At 43.2% G+C, this 14,348-nt stretch overlaps 1 pseudogene; it reads right to left on the bottom strand.

Annotated features, from left to right (window-relative positions):
* Positions 1-6,163: 6,163 nt before the first annotated feature.
* Positions 6,164-6,734, bottom strand: LOC127691003 (cysteine-rich protein 2-like; annotated as a pseudogene).
* Positions 6,735-14,348: the final 7,614 nt, after the last annotated feature.

Raw genomic sequence — 14,348 nt, 5'->3', positions numbered from 1 at the left:
CATCAAGTCAGTTCCAGACTTTAGGTTCCAGGAAGAAAGAACTTTCCAGCAACACTTAGAGAAAACAGGGCTATCACGGTGATTCTCAGGCTTCTGTCCCTATGATTGGGTTGTAGGAAGAAAGAAGGCCACTTGCCCCCGATGTCCATGACAATGAGAAGCACACATTTGCCATTTGCACCAGGGTGTTCTACTTGCAAGCAGCTTCCTACCTGTGAGGTCCCATGACCCTGTCATGCAAATGAGTCGCAGAACTGAGAACTCACTCAAAGCTCTGTGCATAGCACCCACCTGCCATGAGACATGTACATGTGTGACATGTTAATCACCTGTCTCCTTCATTGGACTGCAGCTTCGAGCAGAGCAGCAGGATACACTTGCCAAAGGATTCACTTTCTCACAGGAGACTAACTTCCCCAAAAACTTGTGTGTAGACAGAACAGTCAACGATTACATTACAGGAGGTGGGTGTGACAGGTAGAAAGGTGACAGGTAAAAGCAGAGGTGTGTGGATGAGCAGACAGGCAATCAAAAGGGCAAATGGTGCCAGACATTAGCCTGACCCAGCTTCGTACCCTACATGATGTTGATGGGTCTAGAAGCACCTGGTCTCCTCTTATTCTTAGATATTAGCATGTCTTCCATATATTGCTGTAGAAGGGACCAATTGCCCTGCAATTTCTTGTTCCTCTACCTCAGCATGTCTACCTTCTTCTTCACCTGAGTCTGCTCCATCAGGAGCCAGCTGTGCAGGTTAGTGCAAACAGATTCTGCATAGGAAGGCCCCGGAGCCGCCTCCTGCCATTCCTACTTCTGGATCCCATTAACCCTATAACACCCCAGGTTCCCATGAAGACCTTACAATGCCCAATACATACAATGAAAGCTGCAGCCCTAAGACCATAAACAGAGAACAGCCAATTCAGGGAGAAATAATTTCTCAAGTCCCCAAAAGCAATAGGGATCCGAAAGAGGGATCTCCACCTGTGGGACTATCCAAGTTAAAAAGGAAACATAAAAAGCAGGTAAATAGGGGTTAAAAAGTAGGGTAAAGAGCCTCAAGGTGGGACAGGCGAACCAAGCAGAGGACATTCTATCCTCCTTTTCCATAACTATAAGCTCTGTAAAAACCCAGTCAGATCCCCAGAGGCCCAAGGCTAATTGACCCCCATCTCACAGTGTGAATCACTTTTCAATCTAGAGGCTCCTGGGGATGGTAGGACAATGCTGGAAAGGGTGACAGTGTCTTTCACTCTTAGCAAAACTGAGTTGAAAAGGCACAAGGCACGTTGAACGCTATGCAGCAGCGGAAAGAATGCAAACCTGAACTTGAGCTGCAGACTCTGCAGTCTAGAACCCATAAATGGCAAAAATGGCTATTCCTCTGCTGGAGTCCCTGATAGGCTCTTACCTACACAACCCTGTCTCCTCCCCTAGCTCCTCGAGGTTCTCAGAGACCTCAATATTCTCATTCTCCAAGCTCTTTCATGACCGGTTTTTGCTTCTTCATCAGATTCTCATACAGCAGATTTAAACCGTGGGAGGGGGCTGGCTCCGGGAGGACAGAATCCCATGAACACGGACTGAAGGATCCTGGGCAATCAGTCTGTGTTCTGAATGACCCCAGTCCAGGGGATGCCACATTCTGGATCCTATGTCCTGGGACATTATGATAATTATGAACGTCTTATCCTGGTCTAAGCCCTGCAGAGGTGGTGTGTCCAGACACAGGGTACACTGGATGCCTGAGTCACTCAGGAGGACTGGAGTGGCGATCTACCCCATTGTGTTCTCAGGAGCTTTTGCCGCAGGGCTTCACCCACCAGAAACAAGTTATTTCATTTCTCCTGTTTTGACAACAGGGATTCTAGATCCTGAATTACTCTTGACCCTGGATTACTTTGATAGACTTCTACACATGAGGTCCAAGGGCACGATAGCATTGTAAACTACTCAAGGAATTTTAACACGCCTCCAAGGTGCACACATAGGCCAAGTGCTGTGCTACTTAAAGTGGGGCTTTCAGACCACAGCACTGGAATCACTTTGAAACTGTGAAACAAATACTCAGAATAAAATGCACACCCCTAGTTCCCAGAGTCTGGGCGGGGGGAAGCACACAATCATACAAATGTATATGCACAAACGCACAGGGACAGAGGCAGAGAGGGAGAACACAATGGGCTGCAGAAGAAATGCATGGAGCAATACTGTCTCAGCAAGAGGCACAAGGAACAAGAGGAACAATGTTGACCTCAGGTCGTCCAAGCAATGAGATGGAAAGAGTTTGCTCAATTCACCTGAGTTTGTACCAGGAGGTGTGAGTACTCAGTGCCAGGCAGGTAAAAAATTCACAAAGTCAGAGCAACCAGAAACTAAGCTATCCCAAGTCAAAGTCTTTCCAAAGGCATGCTGGGAACTCACCCTCCCCTACTGCAGTCCCTGAATCCCTGAGTCCAGTCATTCAGACTACAGGCTCAGGTTTTCATCTGGAAGAAGTAGAAGAGTCCAGTTCCCATCTCATTCCTGCCCAAGCATCAGATTTGGCCTCTCCTCTGAGAAGCATTTAGGGACATGAGTTGGGCACAGGGACATGCTATACAGCCTTCTAGAACTTGGAACCCAAGACCTTAAAAGTATAATTGTGGCATTGCAGTCTTAGACTGACACCATGTGTTTGAAACTATACCTATTGTCCAAAGAACCGTCAGTGATGAGGATCAGGTGATCTTGAAGCTCATTTCTCTCACTGGTCATCAACTGGAACTAAGTGGCCAGGTCTTCATTTCCTTCATTATCTGCTTGCTGAAGAGGGATGGGTGGTTGGTAGCAATCCTCTAGTCTTGGTAGGTAGAAGCACACTTGTATACTTGTATAGTGATAATGCATAGAGGGTGGACAGACCACTGAGTCCAAACAGAGAGCATGTCTGTGAACCAGTGACACCCCAAAGATTTTGGTCCAGGCTTGAGATGCCTTTTCTGTGGATCTCAACTTTCCCGTCACTCTGTAGAGAGGTGGGTATCTAAACAGTCTGGGATTTCTCCTGTTTCCCCTACACAGGATAATAATGACCACAGAGATGGCCTCTCCGGGCTTATTTAAAAATGCACAGGGTGTAACTTGGCTTCAGAGCCCTCAACCCTGGTTATCAGCATCCAGGAGAAAAACAGCATAGTCTACAAGTATATTTCTCTCCATTACTACTGACAGATAGCCACTGCACCTAAAAGAAGCAACTGGGTGTAAGGTGCTGTGATGCCCTGCCCTAACCTGGGAAATCATAGTGCCTCCGTGACTCCAGATGCTCTTCCTGTCCCCATGTTATACCCCCAATGCCCAGGAGGCATGAAAGCTAAGAACTCACAGGATAACAGCATTGGCCCGATCAGCAACTGGCATTGGAGATGGACAAAGTAATGTTCTGCAATCCTTGACTTTAAGTAATTGTGATAAGCAGGGACTTCATTATCTTCTCAGAGGCCCCATTTTCTGTGGCCCCATTGCTGGAAAGCCCAGCTCAAGTATTCCTCCTCCAGGAAATTTCATATCCCCTGCCCAGGACTGCCTGCACCTTTCCCAGGGTCATTACTTTTTGTTAGTTTACATTGAGATGGAAGTCCAGATTCCTTCTGCCTCTCTTTGATCTCACTAAGTTACCCATTCTCTCTACCAAACAGACTCCCCAGTCAGCTTGGGTATTAACCTAAGCTATACTCCAGAGACCTAAAGAAGCTAAAGAAGAAGGAAGGCACAGGCAAGCATGCTTGAATCTTAGAAGGGGGGAATAAAATAGTCATAAGAGCAGAAGGAGGGAGGATACTAAGAGAGGAGGAAATGGGGAGGGGAATTGGGGATTTAGGATCAGGTGTGGAGAGGGACAGGAAAGATGGATAGATGTCCATAAGAATGAATGGAAATCTTCAGCTGATGGGGGTGGGTATGCAGGGACATATCCACGAAGAGACAGAGACCTGGGAAAAGGGAGAGGTCCAACCTTAGCTGTGACTCATTACATTGGGGATATGGAACCTGAAGAGGTGACCTACTGTAGCCATACAGGAACCTCATTGGGACAGTAGACACCCAACCCATTCACAGATATTTTGGCCAAATTTTATCCCATCTACAAGAAAGCCAAGCGTGTAGACTGCAGCAAAGACTGAGGGAATGGAGCAACCAATAACCAGCCCAACTTGAGGCCCATCCTATGGGCAAGCACCAATCCCTGACACTATTAATGATACTCTGTTATGTTTGCAGACAGGCCTAGCATGGCTGTCCTCTGAGAGGCTCCTCCCAGCAGCTGACTCAGACAAATGCAGACACCCATAGCCAAAAAGTAGATGGACCATGTGAAAGAGTAGGAGGAAGGATTACAATCCCCAAAGGGGATAGGAACCCCACAGGAAGACCAACAGAGTTAACTAACCTGGACCCTTGGGGCTCTCAGAGACTGAACCACCAACCAAAGAGCATTTCTCAGCTTGAAATAGCCTCCCTGCATATATGCAGATGTTCAACTTGCCCTTCATGTGGGTCCTGAAAAAGCTGGTGCCTGTAACTTCTTACTGAAGCAAGAAGTGAAGAAACTAGAACCTACCTGCTGTACTTTGTCAAAGAGGACTTTCTCTACCTTGGGTCTCCTCGTCTCCTCTCTGACACATGGTTGTTTTCCTCATCTTTTATTAATGATGTCATAACATTTTTTGGTGGTTTTTTTTTTTTTTTTTTTTTTTTTTGAGACAGGGTTTCTCTGTGTAGCCCTGGCTGTCCTGGAACTCACTCTGTAGACCAGGCTGGCCTCAAACTCAGAAATCTGCCTGCCTCTGCCTCCCAAGTGCTGGGATTAAAGGCATGTGCCACCACTGCCTGGCCTTATTGTGGCATTTTATAAATCCACTCCAACTCTTTTAATCACCTTTCAGATTGTGTCAGCTATAGAAATAGAGAATTTAATGTGCTCTTTGAATTATCCATACAATTTAATAAAAACTGGTCTCATAGCCAAATTGAATCTTCTTATTCATGATTATGAAATACATTTCCACTCGTTTTCTTACCTGGGAATCTTCTAGCTGTTCTTATGTAGGTTTAGTGTATACTTTGTGAGCTTTATATCCTAGCTTATTATTTTTCTTGCTAGTTATGCTAATTGGGACATATATTTTAATTTTTTTACATGTGAATCACTAGCATAGAGAAGGAACCAACTAACTTCTGTATGTTATGTAAACTGTCTTTGATAAAATTGATGTAATTGGTTAATATAGTACTTTATAAAATGAATTCTTTTGGACAATCCAAGGGGATGATAAGGTCTTATTCAAATGAATAGACTTATGCTTTCCTTATCAATTAGTACAACTTCTATTTTACATTTTCACTTATTGCAAAAAGTATGAGATGTTACAGTGAGAGGCACTATTTTTCATTACTGATCTTCATGAAGAAGCTTCCAGATTCTTAGTTAGAGATGATTTTAGTTGATTGCTGTGGAAATATCATATTGCTAAATTCTCTGTATTCCCCCTTTACTGAGAGTGTCTATCACAAATGTATGTCACACTTGTAAAAATATTCCTGTATCTACCTATAAAAATCATATAAATTTCTTCATTAGCCTTCCATTGTAATGGATTACATTGTTTTCTTTTTAATTTCTTTGTAATTTCACTCTTTGAACTATTTATTGAAGCAAAAGTCTCCATAGCTGTGACCCATGTGATAAATAGGGAGTAGAGTGGAGCCCAGCAGAGGGCTCCTTGCAGGGGCCCATCACCCTGGGAATGCTGGGAGCTCATGGCCATTAACGGCAAGTAGAGCATAAAGAATCCTGGTGGGCAGGTGTGGGTAAAGGGACATCATAGGACAGCCATCTTGGAGAGCCGTCAGAGACATGGGGACACAGGGCCAGAGAGAATTCTGGGCACAGGAGCACAGAGCTCCTGGAGCTATGGAGGCACACAGATAGGAAGTAAACCATGGGCAGCACAGGACATGCCAAGGTGACAAAGAGGGCTGAAATTCTGGGACTACCAAGGCTTTCTCCTCCACTTCTTAGGTCCTGGATTTGCAGGTGAGATATGCTGAGGCCAGACTAGGCAACAGGTCCCTTTCCCTTGGGGTCAAATAGGGGACCCCAAGGACAGCATCTGTAGATCTAAGGCTGAGCTGTGCCTTCCGGGTCTATAGCTGCCCACAGCGCCAGTATTTACTCCTTTAGGGCCATAGCAAGGCTTGTGGCAGTAGGGCTGGCCATTATGCTCAGCATACCTGCCTGGGGTCAGTGCCACAGAGCAACGCCCACAGCGCAGGCAGAACCTATACCAGTCCTTACCCAGGAAGGTTACCTTCTCAGTGAAGTACACTCTTGAGGACACATGTTGAGCTCCCCAGTGAATATGGTGACACTAGAGACTTTGCTGGGACCCTTGGGGGATCAGTTGGTCTTCTGCTCCTCAGTTTGCACCACAGGGGCCCTCGGTCCTGAGGAGCCATCTGGGAGGCTTCTCCCAGATGGAGGAACCAGCATTCCTGATATTCATGCTTTTGGGTCCAAATGTGACATAACTGGGCTTGTGGCAGAAGTGCTTCCCATCATGGCCGCCGGGGATCAGTGTCTTGTTGCAGAACTCACACTTGAGACAGACCTTGTGCTAGTCCTTGCCCAGGGAGCTCACCTTCTCAGTGAAGTACACAGTCTTGTCACACTTGGGATGCTTGGTGGCCATGGTCTGTGTGCTCAGTCGGTATGTGCTCTCAGCCTGCGCTCCTCTTTTTAATTTCAAATAAATCATATGTAACTGGAAAAAGCCTCCTTGGTTATTGTATGTATTTGTTTATTTGCTAAATTGGATTTGATGATTTTCAAATATTTGAATACAGGAAAATGCAATGCCTTCAATTTTCTTGCTTTCTCTGGGTCTAACTTATAATTTCCACAATTTGAAATTTTGATTCATTCCACGTGTTCACCATTCACTGCTTGTTTGCATATAGATGTTTTAAATTATTTCCAAAAAGGATTTCATGCTGCTTCCCAAGTTCCTTATGTGCTGGGCCAAAACTAGGGCTTCTAAATATCCTATTTAAATAAACAGATATGAGCATATTCATAATGTATTTATCAACCCACAATTATTATTCTCTGCACTTTTTTAAAATTTCATAATGAAATCACTTTGAACTATCATTTTACAAAAGTCATGCAGGGGCAGAACATGGTCCACAGACTGATCAATTGCCCTACTGAAAGACCAAAACACCCCTGAGCCTGCAAGAGGATCCAGTCTCTGTCTTGGTCCACTGTCTCTGACATGTGCTTTGGCTGCACTAGACAAATGCTTGCCACCCACAACAGCTGATTCAGAAAATTAAGAGGTCACTCTCAGGTGGAGCTGGTCAGAGGAATTCTGAACAAAAGTTCACATTCTCAGAAGCGCATGTCTCTCCCTGTCACTACTGACAGATAACCACTGTACCTAAAAGAAGCAACTGGGTGTAAAGTGCTGTGACACCCTGCCCTAAGCTGGGAAATCATAGTGCCTCCGTGACTCCTGCTGCTCTGCCTTTGTCTCCATGTTATTCCTCTTATGCTCAGTAAGCACAATAGGTAGAAGCTGGCAGTATAAAAGCATTGGCCTTGTCAACATCTGGCTTTGGGCATGGACAAGCTAATGTTTGGTGTTTCTTTGATGAATTATGATAAGCAGGGAAATTCATTAGCTTTCCAGAGGCTCCGTTTCCTATGCCCCACTGCTGGAAAGACTAGCTCGAGTCCACTTTCTCCAGGAAACACTGCTCCTGCTCCAACCCAGGACTCACTGTGTCTACCTCAGGACCTCCTCTTGCTGTTTTATACTGAGATGGAAGTCCAGCTTCCTCCTGATTCTCTCTCTGATCTCTCATGCTCCTCATTCTCTGCTGACTAGACGCCTCAGGCTTGCAAACAGGACTTTAGATAAACTCTATGGGTACTGATTGAATGCCCTAAGAGCAGTTGGTGCTGCTACAACACTGGTGACATCACAAGGGATGCCAAAAGCTCTCCTGGATACAATTCAGTGTCCAAAGGAGGGACTGCTCATGTCATGGGAAACACTCTCTGCCTCTATGCTAATGCTCTCCTTGTACTGATTAGAAACCGAGGTGCCCTTTTCAGGAGATGCTCCTCTCTCTGACTCAGCCATTCAGCATCTCCTCCTTCCAATGCCAGAGATTGATTAGGGCTTGATGGAAACAAAGTTCTTCCAAGAAAGGGAACTTAATCCTTACTTTCCTAATTCTGCCTTAGGAATGTCTCATTCTTCCTTCAAAATACCCCTCCTATTCATCAATATGAACAATCAAACAGCACTGAGAAGCCACACTGGCATGAGCAGAGAAGTAAAGATCATCTGTCTCATGTGTACAGGTGCTTAAAAGCACCTCCAGGAAGAACATGCAGGTCTGACCTCAATGTGGGACATGGATTAGTGGCTTCAGTCATTGGAGCCATGTGCTCAGTCTTTGAAAGTTGCCCCAAGCCCTGTCAGAGCCTCATACATGCAGAGGCGGATGCTAGCAACCAACCATTGAACTGGGTGTGGAGTCCCCAATAGAGGAGTAGGAGGGTGGTCCTGAGGAGCTGAAGGGGTTTACAGCCCCATGGGAAGAACAACGATGTCGGCTACCCAGCCGCCTCAGGACTCCCAGGGACTAAACCATCAACCAAGGGGTACACACAGCCAAAAATGTGGCAGAGAAATGTCTTGTTGGGCATCAGTGGGAGGAGTGGCCCTTGGTCCAGTGAAGGTGCAATAGAGGCCCTAACAAAGGGAAATAGAGGGGGAGGGGAGGTGGGAGTGGGTCGGGTGGAGGGGCATATACTTGGAGGCTGGGGGTGGGAGGAGGGGTTGGGGGTTTTCCGGGAGCGGGGGAAACCGGGAAAGGTTTTAGCATTTGAAATGTTAATGAAGATTATATTCAATAAAAAGAAAGAAAGTTGCCCCAAGATGCCTTAGCAGATAGAAAAGGCAGGCATTAGGATGCTGTCAACTGTGTGATGAACTGTTGTCAGAGGAAACTGAAATACTGGAGTCACCAAGAGAAACATCCCTGGGGCTGATGTGTTATTGTTCTCGATGCACCAAATGTACCAAAGCAGGATTGATTAAAGGTCTCTGCACGTTACACGGTGATATTCTTACTGAATGATGATAATAATAATAATAATAATAGGCTGAGAGAAGAAGAAAATAGCTATAGACACAGCTCCGTTGTGACAAAGCCACTGCCCAGTATGTAGGAGCCCAGGGCTCAGTGACTAGTGTAATCCTCACCTTTCAGAACATTGGAAATAGTTCTACCTGAAGACCCAGCTATATGTCTCTTGACCACATACTCAAAAGATGCTCCAGCATATCACACGAAAAAGTATTCCACCCTGTTCATAGCACCTTTATTCATAATAGCCAGAAACCAGAAACAACCCAGATACCCCTCAACCAAAGAATGGATACTGAAAACATGGTTCATTTACACAACAGAATACTATGCAGCTATTAAAAACAAGGGCATCATGAAATTTTCAGGCAAATTTTTCAGGAACTAGAAAATATCCTTTTGGTAAGATGACCATTTTCAATATGTAAATCCTACTGATTCAAGAGCATAGAAGATCTTTCTCTCTTCTATATCTTCCTCAGTTTCTTTCTTCAGAGACAAAGTTCTTGTCATTCAGGTCTTTCACTTGGTTGGTTGGAGATATTTGTGGCTATCGTCAGGGTATTGTTTCCATAACTTCTTTCTCAGGCCATTTAACATTTGTATGAAAGGGGGCTACTGAATTTTTTATGAGTTTATTTTGTATCCAGCCACTTTGCTGGAGGTGTTTATTGGCTGCAGAAGCTCTTTGGTAGAATTTTGGGGGTCATACATGTATGCTATCATATTATCTTCAAATAGCAATACTTTGACTTCTTTCCAATTTGCATCCACCTGACTCATTTTGTTGTCTTATTGCTATAGCTAGAAATTCAAGTACTACACTGAAGAGACAGGAAGAGAGTGGACATCTTTTGTTGTCGCCAATTTAGGTAAAATTATCTTTTCTCGCCATTTAATTTGATGTTGGCTATCAGCTTGCTTTATATTGATTTTACTATGCTTTGGTATGTTTCTTGTATCCCGATCTTTCAAAAATTTTAACATTAAGGGGTTTTGTTTGTTGTCAAAGGCTTTTTTAAAATCTAAAATGATCATTTTTTTTCTTTCAGTTTGCTTATATGGTGGATTTCATTGTTAGGTTTTCCTATATTAAACTATCCCTGCTGCATCCTTGAGATGAAGCCTACTTGCTCATGGTGGGTGATGTCTTTGATGTGTTCTTGGGTACTGTTGGTAGATATTGAGGTTTTTGCATCAGTGTTCATAAGGGGAATTGGTCTGAAACTCTTTCTTCGATGAGTCTTTGTGTAGTTTAGGTATCATGGTGACTGAGGCTTCATAGAATGAGTTGGGCAATGTTCGTTTTGTTTGTTTGTGGAATAGTTTGATGAATATGCTCTTCTTTGTTTGGTACAGTTCTATTCTACAATCATCTGGCCCGGGCCTCTTTTTGGTTGGGAGATTTTTAATGACTGCTTCTATTTCCTTAGGGGTTGCAGGATTATCCAGATGGTTTACCTGATCTTGATTTAAATTCGTTAAGTGATATCTGTCTAGAAAAATCATTTCATTCAGATTTTGTGATTATGAGAAGTGCAGGCTTTTAAAGAAAGACCTAAAGATTCTTTGAATTTCCTCAGCATCACTTATGTTTGACTAATAAGTGATGCTAATTATTATTCAAACATAATTATTTGAATTATTTTTAACTTTTTATGGTCTTTCTGCCTTTTAGTTTGGCTAAGGGCTTGTCTATCTTGATTTTTTTTAACAAGCAGTAGCTCTTGGTTCTGTTGATTCTTTATGTTTTCTTTGTTTTTAACTTATTTCAGCCCTGATTTTGATTATTTCCTGCCTTCTACCCCTCTTTTCTGTGCTTCATTTTCTAGAGCTTTTGGGCGGACTTTTAAATTGATAAGAGAATTCTCTAATTTCTTTTTGGAGGCACTTAGTGCTATGAACTTTCCTCTTAGCACTGCTTTCATTGTGTCCCACAAATTTGGGTTGGGTGTGCTGTACCTTCATTGTCATTGAATTCTAGAAAGTCTTTCGTTTCTTTTTCTTCCCTGACCTTTGAGTAGAGAGTTGTTCAGTTTCCATGAGTGTGTAGGCTTTTTAGTGTTACTATTGTTAATATTGACATACAGCTTTATTTCATGGTAGTCTGATAAGAGATACAAGGCATTATTTCAATTTTCTTCTATGTGTTGCTGAGGCTTGCTTTGTAACCAATTATATGGTCAATTATATGATCTCAGAAGGATCTGAGATGCTGTGAAGGTATACTCTTTTGTGTTTGGGTGAAATATTCTATAGATATCTGTTAGGTCCATATGATTCATAATGTCTGGTTTTTTTTTTTTTTTTTTTTTGTTTCTCTGCTTAGTTTTTGTCTGAATAATATGTAAATTGGTGAGAGTAGGGTGTTGAAGTCTCCCACTATGAATGTGTGGGGTTTGATGTGTGATTTAAGTTTTTCAATGTCTCTTTTACAAAAGTGGGTGCCCTTTTTTTTCATTTTTATTTTTATTTATTTATTTTTTATTTACATTGCAAATGATTTCCCCCTTCCTAGGTTTTCTATCTCCAGAGACATCTCACTTTGCGATTTCTTTATTGTTTCTACTTCCACTTTTAGATTCTGGATGGTTTTCTTCAATTCCCTCACTTGATTGTGTTTTCTTATAATTCTTTAAGGGATTTTTGTGTTTCCTCTTTATGGATTTATGCCTGTTGACCCATGTTCTCCTGTATTTCTTTTTTCTTTTTTTTCTTGGATACATTGATTATTTACATTTCAAATGATTTCCCCTTTCCTGGTTCCCCCACCCGAAAGTCCCATAAGCCATTTCCCCTCTCCCTGTTCCCCAATCAATCCCCTCCTGCTTCCCTGTCCCTGCTTCTTCACTGTTGCATCAAGCCTTTCCAGGACCAGGGGACTCTCCTCCCTTTGATGTCCCACAAGGCCATCTTCTGCTGCCTATGCATCTGGAGCCATGGGTAACACCATGTGTACTATTTGGGTGATGTCTTTGTCCCTGGGAGCTCTGGGAGTACTGGGTGGCTCATACCATTGTTCCTCTTATGGCGCTGCAAACCCCTTCAGTTTCTTGGGTCCTTTCTCTAGCTCCCCCATTGGGGACCCTGTGCTCAGTTCAGTGGCTGGCTAAGAGTATCCCCCCTCTGTATTTGTCATGCACTAGCAGAGCCTTGCAGGTGACAGCTATATCCGGCTCCAGTCAGCAAGTATTTGTGGGCATTGATAATAGTATCTGGGTTTTGTAACTGTATATGGGATGGATTACTAGGTGGGGTAGTCTCTGGATGGTCTTTCCCTCAGTCTCTGCTCCACACTTTGTATCTCCTTCTGTATTTTGTTCTCCCTTCTAAGAAGGACCAGAGTATCCATACTTGCTCTTCCTTCTTCGTAGGCATCATGAATTATGTCTTGGGTATTCTAAGCTTCTGGGCTAATATCCTTTTATCAGTGAGTGCATACCATGTGTGTTCTTTTGTGATTGGGTTACCTCACTTAGGATGATATTTTCCAGCTCCTGTATTTCTTTAAGGGATTTTTGTGTTTCCTCTTTAAGGGCTTTTACCTGTTGACCCATGTTTTCGTGTATTTCTTTAAGGGAGTTATTTAAGTCCTTCTTGAAGCCCTCTATCAGCATCATGAGATATGATTTTAAATCCAACCCTTGTTTTTCTGGTGTGTTGGAGTATCCAGGACTTGCTGTGGTGGGAGAACTGGGTTATGATGTTGGCAAGTAGCCTTGGTTTCTGTTGGTAGGGTTCTTGTGTTTGCCTTTTGCCATTTGGTTATCTCTGGTGCTAGTTGGTCTTGCTGTCTCTGGCTGGAGCTTGTCCCTCCTGTGTGGCTGTAAGCCCGTGTCTGTACTCCTGGGAGACTAACTCTCTTCTGGCAGGGTCTGTGCCCAGAAGGCTGTGGAGCTGCTTGGCTTCCTGGTGCAAATGGTAGCCTGAAGACCTCTGTCCCAGCTGCTCCACTGATTGTCTCCCAACTGTTTCCCTCCAGAGAGAAAGTGGAGACCTCAACTCTGCACTCAGAAGTGAAAGTGCTGCTGGGAGATCACTCTCTCCTGGTGGCTGTGCACAGAAGGCTGTGGAATTGCCCAGCTCCCTGGTGCAAAAAGCCTGTGTGTTTATATTGGGGAATTGAGTCCATTGGTATTGAGAGATATTAACTACCAATGAATCTTATTTCCTGTTATTTTGCTACTGCTGCTGCTGGTGGTGCTGGTTGTGGTGATGTGTGCATGTGATTTGGGGTATGTGATTTTGGGTGTGATTTCCTTGTTTTTGCTGGTATTATTTCATGTGTTTCCTTGTAAGGCTGGATTTGTGGATAGATATTGTTTGAATTTGGATTTGTTTTCAAATATCGTTTCCTCTCTATGGTGATTGAGAGATTTACTGGGGAGGTTCTCTAGATTGGTACCTGTGGTGGTTTAGTGGTTGCAGGATATCTGTCCAGACCCTTGCGGCTTTTGGAGTCTATGTTGAGACGTCGAGTGTATTCTGATAGGTCTTTCTTATGCTATCTGGCCTTTTCCCCTTATCATTTTTATATTCTTTGTTTTATACATTTTTTTGTTTTATTATTGTGCAGGGGGATTTTTTCTGGTCCAGTGTAATTGGTATATAAGTTTTTTGTATGCTTCTAGACATATCTTTCTTTAGGTTGGGAAAGTTTTCTTCTATGATTTTATCGAGAATATTTTCTGGGCCTTGGAGCTGGGACTCTTGGCCTTCTTCTATTACTATTATTCTTAGGTTAGGTCTTTTCATGGTATTGTCAGATTTCCTGGATGTTTTATGTCAGGAAAGTTTTGGCTTTTAACATTTTCTCTGACAGATGTATCACTTTCATTTTTTTGTACTTTCTATGCCTGAGATTCTCTCTCCGATCTCTTGTATTCTGTTGGTGATTCTTACATCTACTGTTCCTGTTCTCTTCCCTAGATTTTCCATCTCCAGGATGTCCTCAGTTTGTGTTTTCTTTATTGTTTCTATTTCCACTTTCTGGTCTTCCATAGTTTTTTAAAATTTCTTTCAGCTGTTTAATTGTATTGCCTGTATGTCAGATTTGTTTCTTCTTTAAAGACCTCTATCTGTTTCATTGTATTTTCCTGTTTTAAGGGAATTCATTTCCTCTTTAAAGACCTCTATTAACT

This window comes from Apodemus sylvaticus, chromosome 8 (genome assembly GCF_947179515.1).
Source record: "Apodemus sylvaticus chromosome 8, mApoSyl1.1, whole genome shotgun sequence".
Lineage (NCBI taxonomy): Eukaryota > Metazoa > Chordata > Mammalia > Rodentia > Muridae > Apodemus > Apodemus sylvaticus.
The sequence above is the reverse complement of the archived record's forward strand: the minus strand, read 5'-3'. Positions and strand labels throughout refer to the sequence as shown.